The sequence below is a fragment of the Chelonoidis abingdonii genome, unplaced genomic scaffold (assembly GCF_003597395.2).
Source record: "Chelonoidis abingdonii isolate Lonesome George unplaced genomic scaffold, CheloAbing_2.0 scaffold0544, whole genome shotgun sequence".
Lineage (NCBI taxonomy): Eukaryota > Metazoa > Chordata > Testudines > Testudinidae > Chelonoidis > Chelonoidis abingdonii.
Window position 1 is genome coordinate 8,737 of NW_027424805.1, and position 14,768 is coordinate 23,504.

At 54.0% G+C, this 14,768-nt stretch overlaps 1 long non-coding RNA gene across 1 annotated transcript; it reads left to right on the forward strand.

Moving 5' to 3' along the window:
- Positions 1-1,666: 1,666 nt before the first annotated feature.
- LOC116831052 (uncharacterized) lies at positions 1,667-13,779 on the forward strand. Its single transcript, XR_012654953.1, has 3 exons — positions 1,667-2,121; positions 12,279-12,328; positions 13,352-13,779. It is a non-coding gene; the product is annotated as an uncharacterized LOC116831052 (long non-coding RNA).
- The last annotated feature ends 989 nt before the right edge of the window (positions 13,780-14,768 follow it).

Genomic DNA, 14,768 nt, shown 5'->3' on the forward strand with positions numbered 1-14,768 from the left:
CTGAGCGATTTTCAGGGACCCAGCTTGATATGCCTGGTTGGGGTGGGTTCATTGAACGGGGTCTGGGGCTCTGATAGTTTGCGAATGTTCCTTTTGCATAGTCAGTTCTTTCCATTTTATTGTTTTACCCCTACCTATGCCCGATGCCGCCTCGCTAACTATGCCTTGGATTATTTCACTTCCAGTTTTAAATGGAACTAAGAATTGCAAAAGCTGAGTGAAAGATAAACAAAACCATATTGAATGTTGGCCAAGAACTGGTAGAACTTTACGTAGTACGGCGCTGTAAATGACTGGGTCCCTATAGCATTTCTGGTGGGGTGGATAAAGCAACGTCAAAGAGCCAATGCGCTTTTAAGGGCGAAAGGGCTCGTCAGGTGTTTGCTCTCCAAGGAACATGTCACCGGCCAGGCTTGCAGTCTTTCAGGAGAGGTGCACGGATTGTATTTAGGAATCTCAAAATAAAGGTTAAGAATAGCTGTTTCACAATCCAATGAAAATCTTGCCAATTAACAAATTGACCCTACTCTGTTTAGACAACATGATATTAAATACTAGATTCAAACTGACCTTAAATATATGAGAGAAACACATGAGAAAGGAAACTGACACCTACTTACCATTTCTTTAATGCCTAGAAATTTTGACACTCCCACACGCAACTTTTTTTAAGAAGCGATGCAAACAGTCCCAGGGTTTGGCTACACGTGCAAGCTGTACAGCGCTGGAGTTACAGCTGTCTTCGTACAGCTGCGTAGGGAAAGTGCTGCATGTGGCTACACTGACAGCTACCGAAGCCTGCAGTGTGGCCACATTTGCAGCGTGTGGGAGTGGTGCATTGTGGGCAGCTATCCCATCGTTCAAGTGGCTGCAAGCTGCTTTCAAAGAGGGGGGTGGGGGAGACTAGAGAGAGTGATTTTGGAGCTGACACTGGTGTTAGTCCTGTCTTTGCAAATTCTAAAGAGGACTTGAAGTACACCAGCATCAATCTTCAATCATTTTAAAAAGTGGCGACCCCTTCCCCATCCCCTCTCCATTCACTAAATAAATAGCCTCAAAGCAGAGAAGCCAGCCTGCCAAACCAGACAGGAACCCCCCTCTCCCTAGGGCTGGATTCTCTCCTCAGCAAACATTCCAAGGGATCCCTGCCATCTGCTGGAAGCAAACAGGAGCTGTGTTTGTGTTTTAATAAGCAGCTCTGGACGCCCAGAGTTACAGCAAAACAAAGAGTGTTATCTTAAAAGCATTATGGGAAATTTGTTTGTTCATGAGGTTAGTTACATGTGTAGTAAGATTAATCACTGTTTACACGGCCCTACCAGTGAATGCAAAGAGCAGCGCTATAATGTCGTTCCTATTGTCCCCCACAGTGCCGAGGTGAGGTACAGCCGCAGGCTGTATCTATTGGTTTCCGCCCGCTCCAGGGTAAAGGATCCCCCCCAGGCCTAAGGGGAGATCTACAGGACTCAGAACACCTCTGATGTCCGGGGACAACAATAAAGACAGAGACAGGATGGCAGTCAGAGGGTCGTAAGAAGGGAGCCTGAGACAAAACCGGCAGAGAACCCGGACAGCGCCCATATGGCTACCTGAAGGCGTCAAGGGGCCAGTAGATCTGCTCTCAGAGAACTTCCGCCGGATACGTGAACAGACTAAGGATCGGAAACAAGCACCCACAGTCACAGGCGTCTCCATTGGCCAACCTCCTCTCCCTGGTTGCGTGGATGGCCATTTTAGCCAGGGCGAGGAGGAGGTTGACCAGGAGGTCCCATAACTTTGTGGGGCCACGGATAGAGAGTGCATAGAGAAGGAGGTGAGGGGAAAAGTGCAGCCAGAAACGCAACAGGATATTGGTGAGGAGCCGGTATAGGGGCTGCAACCTGGAGCACACTAAGTATTATCTGTAGAGATAGATACTCAGATCTACAGTCCCAAATCGAAAAAGAGCTCCAGACCCTTACTTAGAGTATCTACAGGGGGGCTGTGAGTGGGGCATCAGGTATTGAGTGTTGGACTCTTGCTCTTTCAGGGGCTGGTGACCTTCGAGGAGGCGGCTGTGTATTTCACCAGGGAAGAGTGGGCTCTGCTGGACCCTACAGGGGTGTCATGCAGGAGAACTAGGTAGCTATATATGAGGGGTGATATGCTGTGCCCCAATTCCCCAGCATGGTGCTAGGGGGCGCTGCGCTGGAGGGAGTGGAGTGAGGGCTCAGTAGGGGGTGCTGTGCTGCAGGGAGGGTGGCGGGGAGCCTGTTGGGGCTGCACTCTGCATCCAGGGCACTAGACAGGGCCTTGCTCTCTGCCCCTGGGGCCAAAGCCTTTCCCCACGCTGCAAGGCTGCGCTGAGGGTGCCTGGCAGCCTCGGCAGGTGGGAGTGGCGCTCAGGCAGTGGCTGTGGGGTGCAGGGCTTGGGGAAAGCGGCGGGTTGATCAATACTGCTCTGTGCTCAGGGTGAGCGGGGGGCCTGAACAAAGCCCCATTGAGGGAGCAAGGAGCTGGCTCGGCCTTCTGCAGCCACACGGCTCAGGGGGCCAGGAGGGGAGATCAAAGGGGGCTGGGCACCTGGCACTTAGTTCACTGGGGGCCCATGTTAGAGTCCGCAGCGTCGCCCCCACGAGCCGCAGCAGAGCTCAGCAGAGCTAGAGCAGGAGGCTCGGAGCCAGGACAACGCGGGGGGTGGGGGAGATGTGAGCTCAGACCGTGGGAAGCTTGGGGGGGGATTTTTGGGGGGTACCCCTGCCCCTCTGCAGGAGGGACACATTCTTTTGGCTTAATCATTAGCAACAGGCAGTGTCTCTTCCATGCCCTGGTCCCAGCAGGGCTGGAGGTTCCTTGGGCAGCAGGAACCAGGGGCCTTATATGGACCTTGATTTAGTGCCCTGGCTCAGTCTAGAAGCCTCCCTTGGACCCGACACTGGGGCTCCCCCCAGCTCTGCCAGTGCCCCTCAATCCTGACCCGCAGCCCCTGCTGTCCCAGTGCGGTGCCCCAGTGCCTACTCCCTGAGGGAGCCCAGGACTGGGCACTGGCAGACTTGTGGGGTGGGGGCAGCCCAGGACTGGGCTAGCAGGTTTCTTCTGAGCATAAATAACTCTTGCCACCCTCACCCCTAATACCCTTCTCCCTCAAATGCCCCAGTCATCCCCACCCCCAAGTCCCCATCTCTGTGCCGATTGCCACATCCCCACGCCCTCCCCCTCATCCCCCAAGACCTTCCGGCAGGAACAGCCCCTTCTGATAAAAGGGGAGTCCAGGCCTGCCCAGCTCCCCCGCCCCAGCCCCAGGGTGTTTCCCAACGCCAGTCATACATGTTAACGTTTGTCGGAGAAGGGTCTCTTTTTTATAAGTCGTAATATGAACTAAACTATTTTGTTAGGTAGAGTAAATAAGGTTTTTTAAATGTTTAAAAAAGCTTCAATTTAAAATTGAATGAAAAATGCAGAGCCCCCCCGGACTTGGTGCAGGACCCGGGCAGTTGTGAGCTGCCCCTGAAAAATCACTGATCTACCCGGTTCTAGCTGATAATGTAAGAACAGTTTAAGCCTGACACTTGATGAGCATGGCCTCTGCTCCCTGTGCATGCTGGTCGCTGGAGTGGTAGTTGCTAATGTGTTAGTAGGGTGACCAGACATGACCAGTCCGACTTTTAGGGGACTTTCCCCGTTCCGACCTTACATTGGTCTGGCGCCTTCTGTCCCCGATATCGGGGGACCGTGGCAAGCCGGTGCTGCCGGCGCCACTCACCGCTTCCTCTTAGGGCACCCTGGGACTAGCACAGCTGAGCTCTTGCGCGCGCTGCAAGTTCAGCCCTGGCCCGGGCACACAGGGAGAGCCAGGCGTTCTACGCGCGTGCTGCAGCTGGGGCTTGTAGATCCGGCTGGAGAGCCCTGCCCCAGCCGCCGGCCGGCAGGAGCCTGCAACAGGGCGCACCCTGACACAACCCCAGGCATTGAGGGCGGCTGAGGAGGCTCGCTCCATTGGCGTGCTTGCAGCGAGGGCGTGGCTCTAAATTTCAGGTTTCGCGTGCCAGTCATACATGTTAACGTTTGTAGAAGGTCTCTTTTTATAAGTCTATAATATAGAACTAAACTATTGTGTAGGTAGAGTAAATAAGGTTTTTTAAATGTTTAAAAAGCTTCATTTAAAATTGAATGAAAATGCAGAGCCCCCCCGGACTGGTGCCAGGACCCGGGCAGTGTGAGTGCCCCTGAAAAATCACTGTCTACCCCTGCTCTAGCTGTAATGTAGGAGAGAACAAGTTAAAGCCTGACACTTGATCAGCATGGCCTCTGCTGCCCTGTGCATGCTGGTCGCTGAGGTGGTAGTTGCTATGTGTTAGTTAGGGTGACCAGACGTGACAGTCCCGATTTTAGGGGACTTGTCCCCGTCCCGACCTTACATTGGTCTGGGCGCACTTTGTCCCGATATCGGGGGACCGTGGCAAGCCGGTGCTGCCGGCGCCACTCACCGCTTCCTCTTGGGCCCTGGGGCAGCGCAGCTGAGCTCTTGGCGCGCTGCAGAGTTCAGCCCTGCCCGGGCACACAGAGGCAGCCAGGCGTTCTCCGCTGCGTGCTGCAGCGGGGCTTGTAGATCCGGGCTGGGAGAGCCCTGCCCCAGCCCGCCGGCCGGCAGGAGCCTGCAGACAGGGCGCAGCCCTGACCACAACCCCAGGCATGCAGAGGCGGCGAGGAGGGCTCCGCTCCATGGCGTGCTGAGGGCAGCTGTAGATAGATGCTGGCATCAGGTACCGCGACAGGGAGCCCCCCTGCGTGAGCGATGTGACCCTAGGAGCCAGGAGGGAGGGGACCTGCCGCTGCGGAGCTTCCTGGTGCGTGCATTCCAGCACGTAAGCCCAGCTGGGACTCACTTGCCCCGGTACGTCCCTCTGGGCCAAGCAGGTATTGAAACCTTACTGGCGGCCAAGGGGGGGACCTGCAGAGAAGGGAGTGGGGTGGCTCGGGAGGCGAGGCCAACACCAAGCACTTGCCTTTCTCCCTGCCTGCACTGCACGGATTGGGTTTTCTTTATATTAAAGGGCGGAATTCCACATCCAAATTCTCAGAATTCAATAGTGCTCCATGATTATAATGATGCCTGGAGATGGCCCATAATGTACACACTGACAGAAGCAGATCCCTGGAGGCTTTATGGTACCACGGAGCTCGAAGAATACAAGTTTATCTAATATTGTGATCATCTGCAGGACACTTGAATGTGCCCATGTCTGTTGCAATAGATGACACCCATCTAGATAGTGTGTAATCACTGCTCCGTTTGGTTTTCTTTTAGTTGGTATGTTCAACTAATAACATTTAATTTTCACAAGTAAAAAAAGTATAGTAAATTGCATACAGCCGATTAATGCTCCCTGGCTTGGACTTTGTAAACAGCATGGGTATTTTTATACCTCTCATTGACTGTGGTATCTGTGCACCTCCATCATAGAATCATTTACAAACTGGAAGTCGACCCCGCGACACGAGTTTCATAGATAGCGCCATAACTAGGCTAGAGGGACTATTAGTTTATCTAGACCCATCCTGACCTATGGTGTTTGTCCATACCTGCTCTTAAATCCCCAATGATGAGAGATTCCACAACAGGCCGTAGGCCAATTTATCTCCATGCTGTAACCAACTCTGACAGGAAGCTTTGCCAATGTCCAACCTAGAAACGCCCGGCTGGCCAATTTAAGGCCGCATGCTTCTTGTCCTCTCCCTCAGAGGTTCAAAAAAGAACAATTCTCTCCCTCCTCCTGTGCAACAATTTGTTTTCATATGTCTTACTTGGAACGTCTATCTCATGTCCCCTCTCAGTCTTCTCTTTCTCCGCGCTCTAAACAACAACCCAATTTTTTTTCTCAATCTTCCCTCATAGGTCATGTTTTCTAGAGCTTGAATTCATTTTTCTTGCTCTTCTCTGCGACTTCCTCACAATCTTAACACGTTTATCCATCACAAGTCCCTCAGATGGTAGTAGAGCATTGCTAAGTATCCCTATTTTATAGATAGCCTCTCTGTGCATCAGTTCCCTAAGGCCCAGATCCTCAAAGTATTTTAGGCACTGTTACCTCCCATTAAAGCATCAGTTCAACTTATGGCTTATTACCTTGAGGATCTGAGCCTAAAGTGGCTTAACCAAGGGCTGTGATGAGCAGGGGAGCTGGTCTCCCCATAGTGTCCTTGATGCTAGCACCTTAACCACTGCCCCTCGTCTCTTTATGTTCATCCTATCTTGACTCTCCTACTTCATTGGCGTCATCATTAAAGTAAGATCTCTTCGTAAAAGACAGATTGTAGTACGCAGTGGCCCACTGAAGTAACTTGCCACCTCTTTTTTACACCTACATCTTGTGCTAATGATTTCTACAGCGCTCTGTCACTCTTCTCATCGAATGAAATGTTGCTCAGGATACTCAGATTGATGAAAGGGCAACAGATATGTTAATTTACAATACTTGGCTATGAAGGGCTAGATTGTGTCTTTATACCTCAGTCCTGAGTAGATACATAGAGCTGAAACACCCCTATGGGAGCTCAGCAAGGGATTTCACCATGGGGAGAGACAATCCATCCATGAACTTCCAGATAAGCCTGTTACCCCTAGTCCTGTGCTTAGCCTGCTCTAGTCCTCCTTCTTCTCTTTCTTTGAGGAGATTTATCTTCCTGGGGTGTGCACAGAGGAATCAGTTTCTGTGGTCCCTCAAATGCAGTGACTTTGGCTGGCCATTTGGCAGGGCTTCATTGGGGAAAGGTTTTGTGCCTCCACCAGCATCAGCACCAGCGCAAGGGCAAGTTGCAATCTGGTCTTAAGCAAAGCTGTTAATTGGACAAACTTGTGTTCAGTTACTGGTAATAGTTGAAGGCCTGATCCTGCAAATGCACATGTGAGGAACTTTACTCCTATGAGTAGCCCCACTGAAAGTCAGTGGACCCACTCACGCATGGTACTAAGCACTCTGCCCCTAGGCTTTAGTCACTATAATGTCCTAAGTGGGCCATAAGCCTGAGCCTTCCAGAAAGTCACTCTAGGCCTTAGTGGCGAAAGGACTAGCTATTCTGTTTTTAGAACTAGAGGTCACCAAATTAATAGGTAGCAGGTTTAAAACAAACAAAAGGAAGTTCTTCACACAGTCAATCTGTGGAACTCTTAGCCATGGGATGTTGTGAAGGTGAAGACTAAAGAAAGGATAGAATAGAATAAGGACAGTGCACTTCAAAAAAAACAGACGTCAACAAACTCAGAATGTGTAGGGAAGAAAATGGGGTGGGAGGAACTCTTAAGAGAAGTAGGAGTTCAGGAGAGCTGAGAGTTTCTCAAGGAGACAGTATTAAAGGCAGAATGGCAAACTATCCTGATGCACACAACGCACAGTCACTCTTTACCAGAGGATGTTGTGAAGGCCAAGACTATAACGGTTCAGAAAAGAATTAGATAAATTCCTGGAGGATAGGTCCATCAATGGCTATTAGCCAGGATGGGGAGGGATGGTGTCCCTACCCTCTGTTTGCCAGAAGCTGGGAATGGGCAACAGGGGATGGTTCACTTGATGATTACCTGTTCTGTTCATTCCCTCTGAAGCACCTGGCATTGGCCACTGCTGGAAGAAAGGATACTGGGCCAGATGGCCCTTTGGTCTGACCCAGTGTGGTCATTCTTACGTTCTTTTCTCTGGCATAGCTCTGGCCTACATTTAAAATTTAGTTCAACTTAGATCTCTTAGAGGTGTGAATTTTTCACACCACATAGCACTGTAATTAAGCCAACCTAGACCCTGGTGTAGACACGGCTAGGTCGACAGAAGAATTCTTCCAGTAACCTAGCTGCCACCACACTGGGAGGAGGTTTACTAGAGTGATGGAAAGCCCCCTTCCATTGATGTAGAAAGTGTCTACACTATGGTGCTGCAGCAGGACTCACAGCTGTTGGTGGCTGAAGCTGGGGCTGAAGGCAGGACTGGGGGCCTCCCCTCTGTGACTGTGGCTGGAGCCACAGCTAGAACCGGGACCCTTCACTCCCCTGCCCTACAATTGCATGTGACTTTGCAACCAGAATCCTGTGCCTCTATCCTGCAGCTTCAGCTGGGGGCTGGAGCTGGAGCCCTGTGCCCCTGGTCCTGTGGCTTCTAGTGGGGGCTGGAGCTGGGGCCATGAGTCCTTGCCCTGTGGCTTGTGGTGCAGGCTGCAGCAGGGGCCGAACAACCCCTCTTGCAGCTTCCTAGGGCTCCCTCTCATGGCTCTGTGCCCCCATGACTGTCGTGTCCTCTCCCTCCTGCCCCCCCCACGCTCGCCCAATGTGTCCTGATATTTCACTCTTGCGATCTGGTCACCCTAGTGTTAGTCCTTGTCGTCTGGCAACACCCTGATCTGCTGTGAGGACTGCGTTACTTCAGAAGCCCAACCCATGGCTGAATCGCCAGCTCAGGCTGCAGTGGACGGGGCCTGTGGCTAAATCCAGATCACAGACCTGGGGTTTAAAAGACCCTTGGAAAGTGGATTCAGTTCTGATGTTCCATGGTTGCTCCCAGAACTGGGACAGAGCAAAAGTGGCCCACAGCTCAGGACGGCCGGTGGTGCTAATAACCCTTAGCTCTTCTCTTAGCTTCTCCTCAGTAAATCGCACAATTAGGAGGGCCTGACACGTGACTTTTGAATACTTGGGGTGGGCCATACTGTCCCGGTTCAAGAGGAGTCTCTGAACAAGAATAGCAGGGGGCTGCAGGTCAGGAGTGAGGGGCATCTGCAGAGCCGTGAGGGGGGGAACCCAGGACTGGAATAGCTGCAGGTCAGGAGTGAGGAGCACTGGCAGAGCTGGTGGGGGACAGACCAGGGCTGGCATAGCAGGGGGCTGCGGAGAGGAGTGACGGGCACTGACGGAGCTGGGAGTGGGTGAGAGCCCAGGGCTGGGGTAGCAGGGAGGCTTGCCTGCACATTCCACCCCAGGACAGCTGTGCCACGCTACCGCTGTAGTGAAGATGCTTCTGTCTGCATGGTTAAGCCACATCCGTGAGAGGCAGTAGCTATACTCCCATTGACATAGCACTGTCTACACCAGGGGCTAGGTCGGTCTAACTGCATCACTCGGGGGGCAGGATATGTGGATTTTTTACACTCCTGAGGGACGTAGTTATCCCAGTATAAGGCTGTAGTGTAGACCTGGCCTAATGAACCTGTCCTGCACAAGTGAAAGGCTGTGATCTGTACAGCTAGCCCCGCCTGTGGAGCGGTCCCACTGAGGAGCAAGGAGGTGGATTTTACCCCTGTATATGACATCAGAGCCCGAGACTGGCATGCTGCATCCAGCTCTGGGGTGCACATTTTAAAAAGACCGTGGGCAGCTTGGAGACGGTGCAGGGAGGAGCCACAGAACTGATCCAAGAACTGGAGCAAAGGCCAGCCGGGGAGAGGCCTAGAGCTCAGCCTCCTTAGCGCCTCGGGAAGGAGAAGGGACTTAATTTCAGTGTCTGAGTCTTTTCCAGGGGAGAACAATACTGGGTGCCAAGGAGCTTTTCAATGCAGTGGGGAAGGCAGAGCAAGAACCACTGGCTGGAAGTTAGAGCCAGACCAGATCAGCTTGGAAATAAGGCACCAATTTCGCAGTGGGAGGGTGATTGCTGCCCACTGGTGAGGGGTGGATTTGCCATCTCGGGGGGTTTCAGAGCCAGCCTTTATGAAAGAGGCTTTAGCCAAAGGCAGGTAATTGGCTAAGTGCAGGGAGACCTGGGGAAGTTCTGTGCCCTGTCAAACAGGACGTGGACCTGGATGATTTGATGGTTCCATCTGGCCTTATACTCAGTCTCTCCTGTCTCTTCTTTTCGCTGCCAGTTGTTGCATTTTGAACATCCCAAATCCAGATTAGCTGTGGGCAGGGAAGGAAGAAGGCAGATTATCTGGTTCCATTCCCAGCAATTGAGTTAATTCGGTTTCAGGTCCGGATTTGGAAGGACTCATTCAAGGGCGCTGGCTAAAGAGGTTTCTCCTAAGTGGCACATGGCTGCGTCACGTGGAGAACTTTTGGTTTGGCTGTGGGGAAAGTTTAACGGCTTGTCAGAGTTTGAGGGCAGTGTGGTCTAAGAGTCAGGACTCCTGGGTTCTCTCTTGCCTCTGGCAGGGGAGTGAGGTCTAGTGGTTAGAGCTGGGAATGAAGACTGGGGAGAGGAGCATTCTCTAGTGCAGCGATTCTCAAACTGTGGGGCAGGTCTCTCAAGGGAGGTGTGAGGACGTGTCATGGGAGGCGTGAGCTGTGTGCTTTTTAAGAGCACTGGCTGTCTGCCCCCAGTGGCAGGGGCTCATGCAGCAGGGCTGTGCACTCCTGGGAGGCGGGAATAAAGGGGTCAGCCAGAGCCCCACCACTAGACTCATGCTCTCCATCTCCCTGTCTCAATCCATCTGGGGAGGCGGTGGGGCTCCAGCTGTCAGCCCCAGAGTGGCAGCAGAAGTGCAGAAGTAAGGGTGACATTGGGGTGCTAAGTCTGCTGTGAAAAGTGATATTGATGAATATCATTTTTTCACATCGCTGTTCTTATTTCTGTGCAGTCGCTGCTCTACGCTCTGCCTTCAGAGCGGGGCTGGGTGGGTGGTATATGTACTTGAGGGGTACCATGACACCCCTAGTAAATAATGTACAGTGCCAAGCACAGTGGGTCCCTGGGCCATGACTCGGGGTCCTAGATAGGATTATAAGCCAGGATAAGGGAGCTGCTGAAGGGTCTAACTAGTAGTCTGGGATCTTTTCTATACAGGGCTAAATGGCTACAAAGATAAAATAGCAGCAGGAAAGTAAAGAGCAACAAGCAGGAGGGGAGTGGTGAGATGCAGGGGGCTGATCCAGGCTGCGGCAGCTGCAGGGAAGGAGGCTCTTGTCTTGTGCCCACTGGGAAGGGAGTAGAGAGACACGACCAGCCTCTGAACTCCCAGCTGGCCCCAGCAGGGCCTGGAGAGGCTGCTCACTGTGAGCTGGAGCAGAGGAGACCAGCGCTTTTGTGGAGTCTCAGGCCTTGGGGATGCTCTAGCTGTGGTTGGAGGCAGACCAACTCAGCACCGCCCCTTGTTGATCATGTGATGAGAAGGCCCCGCCCCCATGCCCTGGCAAGGAGAGGGGTGGGAACAGGTTTGTGTTAGCAGGTGCCTAGCCAAACTGACACAGGCTGGGAGCGGCCCCAGATTCTCCTGTGACAGCCCCGTCTGTGTGTCTGGCGTCCCTCATGTCCTCCAGCAGGCCAAGGTAGGGAGTTACGGCTCCTGATTCTGCAGCCAGGTCTGCGTTTCTTGCTTCACCTGATTCAGGTGCGGAGAGACTCACAACCCCAAGTAAAGGATGGAACCAGTTGGTGAATGCAGTTCAGCCTGCCTGGAGTCTGGTCAATGCGATGGCCCCAGCCTCTTTGGACAAGAGTCTAATTTGACTTTAACATCAGTAGAATTTGGGGAGGGGGTTTCACCAGAGAGAACAGCGTTTAGGGGCTGCAGGTAACACCACTATCAGCCAGTGTGTGACCACTGCTCACTATGAGCCATGCCCTACAGGGCCAGCCAGAATCCGGTGCTTCATAGGGGCAAAACAAACGGATGGTTTATGGTAGTACTCAGGAGCCCCAGTCATGGACCAGGGCCCCATTTGCAAGGCGTTGTACATTATTCATTAGGTGTATTATGGTAGTGCCCAGGAGCACCAGTCATGGGCCAGGACCCCATTGTGCTGGGTGCTGTACATTATTTATTAGGTGTATTATGGTAGCAGCCAGTAGTGCCAGTCATGGGTCAGGATACTATTGTGCTGGGCAGAACAAAAAGATGGTACTTGGCCCGAAGAGCTGACGATCTTATTGCTTAGCTTGGCTGTGTAAGGGGCCCAGGAGACAGGCCCGGCAGTTCCCTGAGCGGGGCATGCCTTGGAGGGGTTCTATGTGCAGGACTCAGGATTCAAAGTCTTTATCGTATTGTCGTCTCCCACACACAGTAGGGGGTCCCTGGATCCCCTCCATTCAAGAGGTGCTGGACAGGATTAGTTCTCTTGCTGCAGGGGGCCAGATCCTTAGTTCAGCTGCGCTCGTATCCGGCCTGGCAGAAAGGAAGGGGGATCAGAGCCACGGCCCATCTAGCCCACCACCCCACCACGATCGCTGACTGGGGGCTTTGCTAGGAGCATATCGCTAGCTGGCCTGAAAACAGCCTCTGAGCCACTTCCGCAAGGGGTCCTTCCACCAGCCAGTCGGTCCTGGCTCAAGGCACAGCCATCCTGTCCGAGCCCCACCACTAATTGCCGTCTCTTTCCCTCGCAGAGATCCTCAGCATTGTCTTTCGCAGCATGAAGAAGGAAAGAGAATGGAAGGTAAGCCGGCCAGGCCTGCTGCCCTGGTGTCCCCCTGGGGATATGCTGTATCCATATTGTGCTCCTCCCTCTCCAGCCTCTTGGGATTCATTAGGAACCTGAGGTTTTCCAGGCTGGATCAGATCCCTGCTCTGTGTAGCCCATCATCCATCCCCAGCTAGGCTTGGATATGTCTGCCTTCCCGCTGCACTGGATCAGACCCAGCTTGTCCAGCTAGCCCCATATCTACCCCCCCCCCCCAAACACACACACTGGATCAGACCACTGGGCCCAGTGAGCCAGCCTGTGTGGGAGGAGAAGCAGGAGAGCGCCAAGCATGGGGGCAGTATGCACCATTGGGCAGGCAGGTTATTGAACCCTCGGCATGGACTGGGCTAGGGTGTGTGGAGCAGTGGGCTAGGCCGCTGCGGCAGAGGGAGCACAGGGGTCTAGCTTTCCCAGTGGCTGGATCTGGTGCAGCAGGATGCTGGGTTGCACAGAGCAATGGATTCATTCAGCACGGCAGGAAGGCGGTGGAGATGTTGGGCCGATGGCCTACAGGGCTTTCCTAGGGGAACACGGAGACTTCCCTTTTTCCATTTCTCCGTGTCCTGCTCCTGGTTCTGTCCGAGGGCTGGGGAGCGGTTATGTGGTGGATCTGAGCAGGGCACTGGGAGCTAGGACTCCTGGGTTCTGTCCCTGCCTCTTGCACTCACCCACTCACCTGGATGAAGAAGCTGATCTCCTCCAGTCTAGGAGGATGGAACCATTCCGAATAGCCGGGTGTCCCAGGTTTGTCTCCATCTTGTACCAGCCACTCTGCTCGGAGCCGCTCTCCTTGTCGCTCCTCACGCATTCCTTAGCACGGTCAGCTCAGCCAAGTGCAGGCTTGGCAACGGCCCTGCTGCTCTGCCGTGAAAGGGCTGGGCTGGGAGCCGTCGGCTCTGCCGTTAGCAGTCGCTCTGCTCCCTTGGCTGTGCTGTGGATGATGATAGTGGGCGGCTAGACTCAGGGCAGTGACTAGCTCCCCTCTCGCTACCCCAGGTGCTGACCATGGACCACCCCAGCACGCGCATCCTCTCGTTGTGCTGCAAGATGTCTGACATCGTGGACGAAGGCATCACGCGTGAGTGGCCCCTGCCTCCCATCTGCTCCCCCTGCCAGGGTTCCCCTCTCCCTTGGACACACCTCACAGTTGGGGAGTTGACTTGTCTACATTCACGTTTGCATCTAGTTTCCCCCCTTTGCAGCCCCGTAGATGCCCTCCTTGCTATTGGTACCTTCCCAGCCAGCTCTAGTTCCCTTAGCCGATGCTTTCAGCCTCTAGAACCTCTTCAGCACTTTTCTCAGACTCCCCATTAACTCCTCGCTGCTTCTCCCCCACGCTGCGGGCAGGGTCCTGGCTGGGGAAGGGGAATGCTGGCTCCCTGTTCCAGGGTGGAGGAGCGCTGGTGTTGAGGGGCACAGAGCTGAGCCAGACAGCGGGGTGCCCAGCACAAGTACAGAGGGTACGTCCCTCCCTGCCCGTACTGTCACAGCCCACGCCCCACGTCAAACCGGCTGCTGCATTGTAGCCTGCAGAACCCCCAGCCTGTTGCCAGCGAACATCCCTGTTCCCTTGGCTTTCCCTTCCCCCCCCGGGAAGCGGCTGGGCGGGTGCTAGGACACACTGCCCACACCCAGTGTCTGCTCTCTCCTAGTTGTGGAAGTATTGATAAGTGCCTGGGAGCCAACTCACGCCTGGAGGCAATCTACCTGCCAGCCCCTGTGGAGAAAGGTAGGACTCGGGCCTGGGGCAGATGGATGGGGAGCAGGGAGACTCCGGGGTAGCTCCTAGTGCTGCCTGGAGGTGGCGCTGTCCAGGGGGATGCGCAGCATGAGTCAGGATGGGAATGGGGCCAGTAGGGGCTCTCCAAGAGGCTGCTTCCCTGGAGCTGGGCTTTCGTGTTCTTTGCCACATGAAGCACAGACTGTCCCCCAGACCTCTCGCAGTGCAGTCCATGGGGTTTGGATGGAAGGGCAGCAGGCGAGAGAGGCGACCTCATGCTGAGACTGAACAGCAAAGGAGAATTGCTGAGGCAGGGGCTGTGGGGAGGAGGCTCCTGCGTCTGCAGCAGGAGCGAGTGGAGGAGACCAGGGGCAGGGGGGCTGGCAGAGCAGGGTAAAGCCCAAACCCGCAGGGGCTGCGCGTGGAGGGAGCGCTGTAGGAGAGACCGTGATTTGGGGCTTGGGACAGGGCAACCAGGTTCTCACCTGTCACAGTGGCTGGTTGCAGAATCCAATCAGCTTCGAGCACCTTCCTGGCTAGCTGGTGTGGCGAAGCTGGCAGTGCCCAGTGTGGCACCGGGGGAGAGCGGGCCATGATGGCGGCTGCCTGGGATTGCTGCTCGTCCGGCTGTTCCTGGCACTGCTCAAGCCCACTTAGTTCAGGAGCAAGGCCAATGCCAGGTCCCGTCTGTGC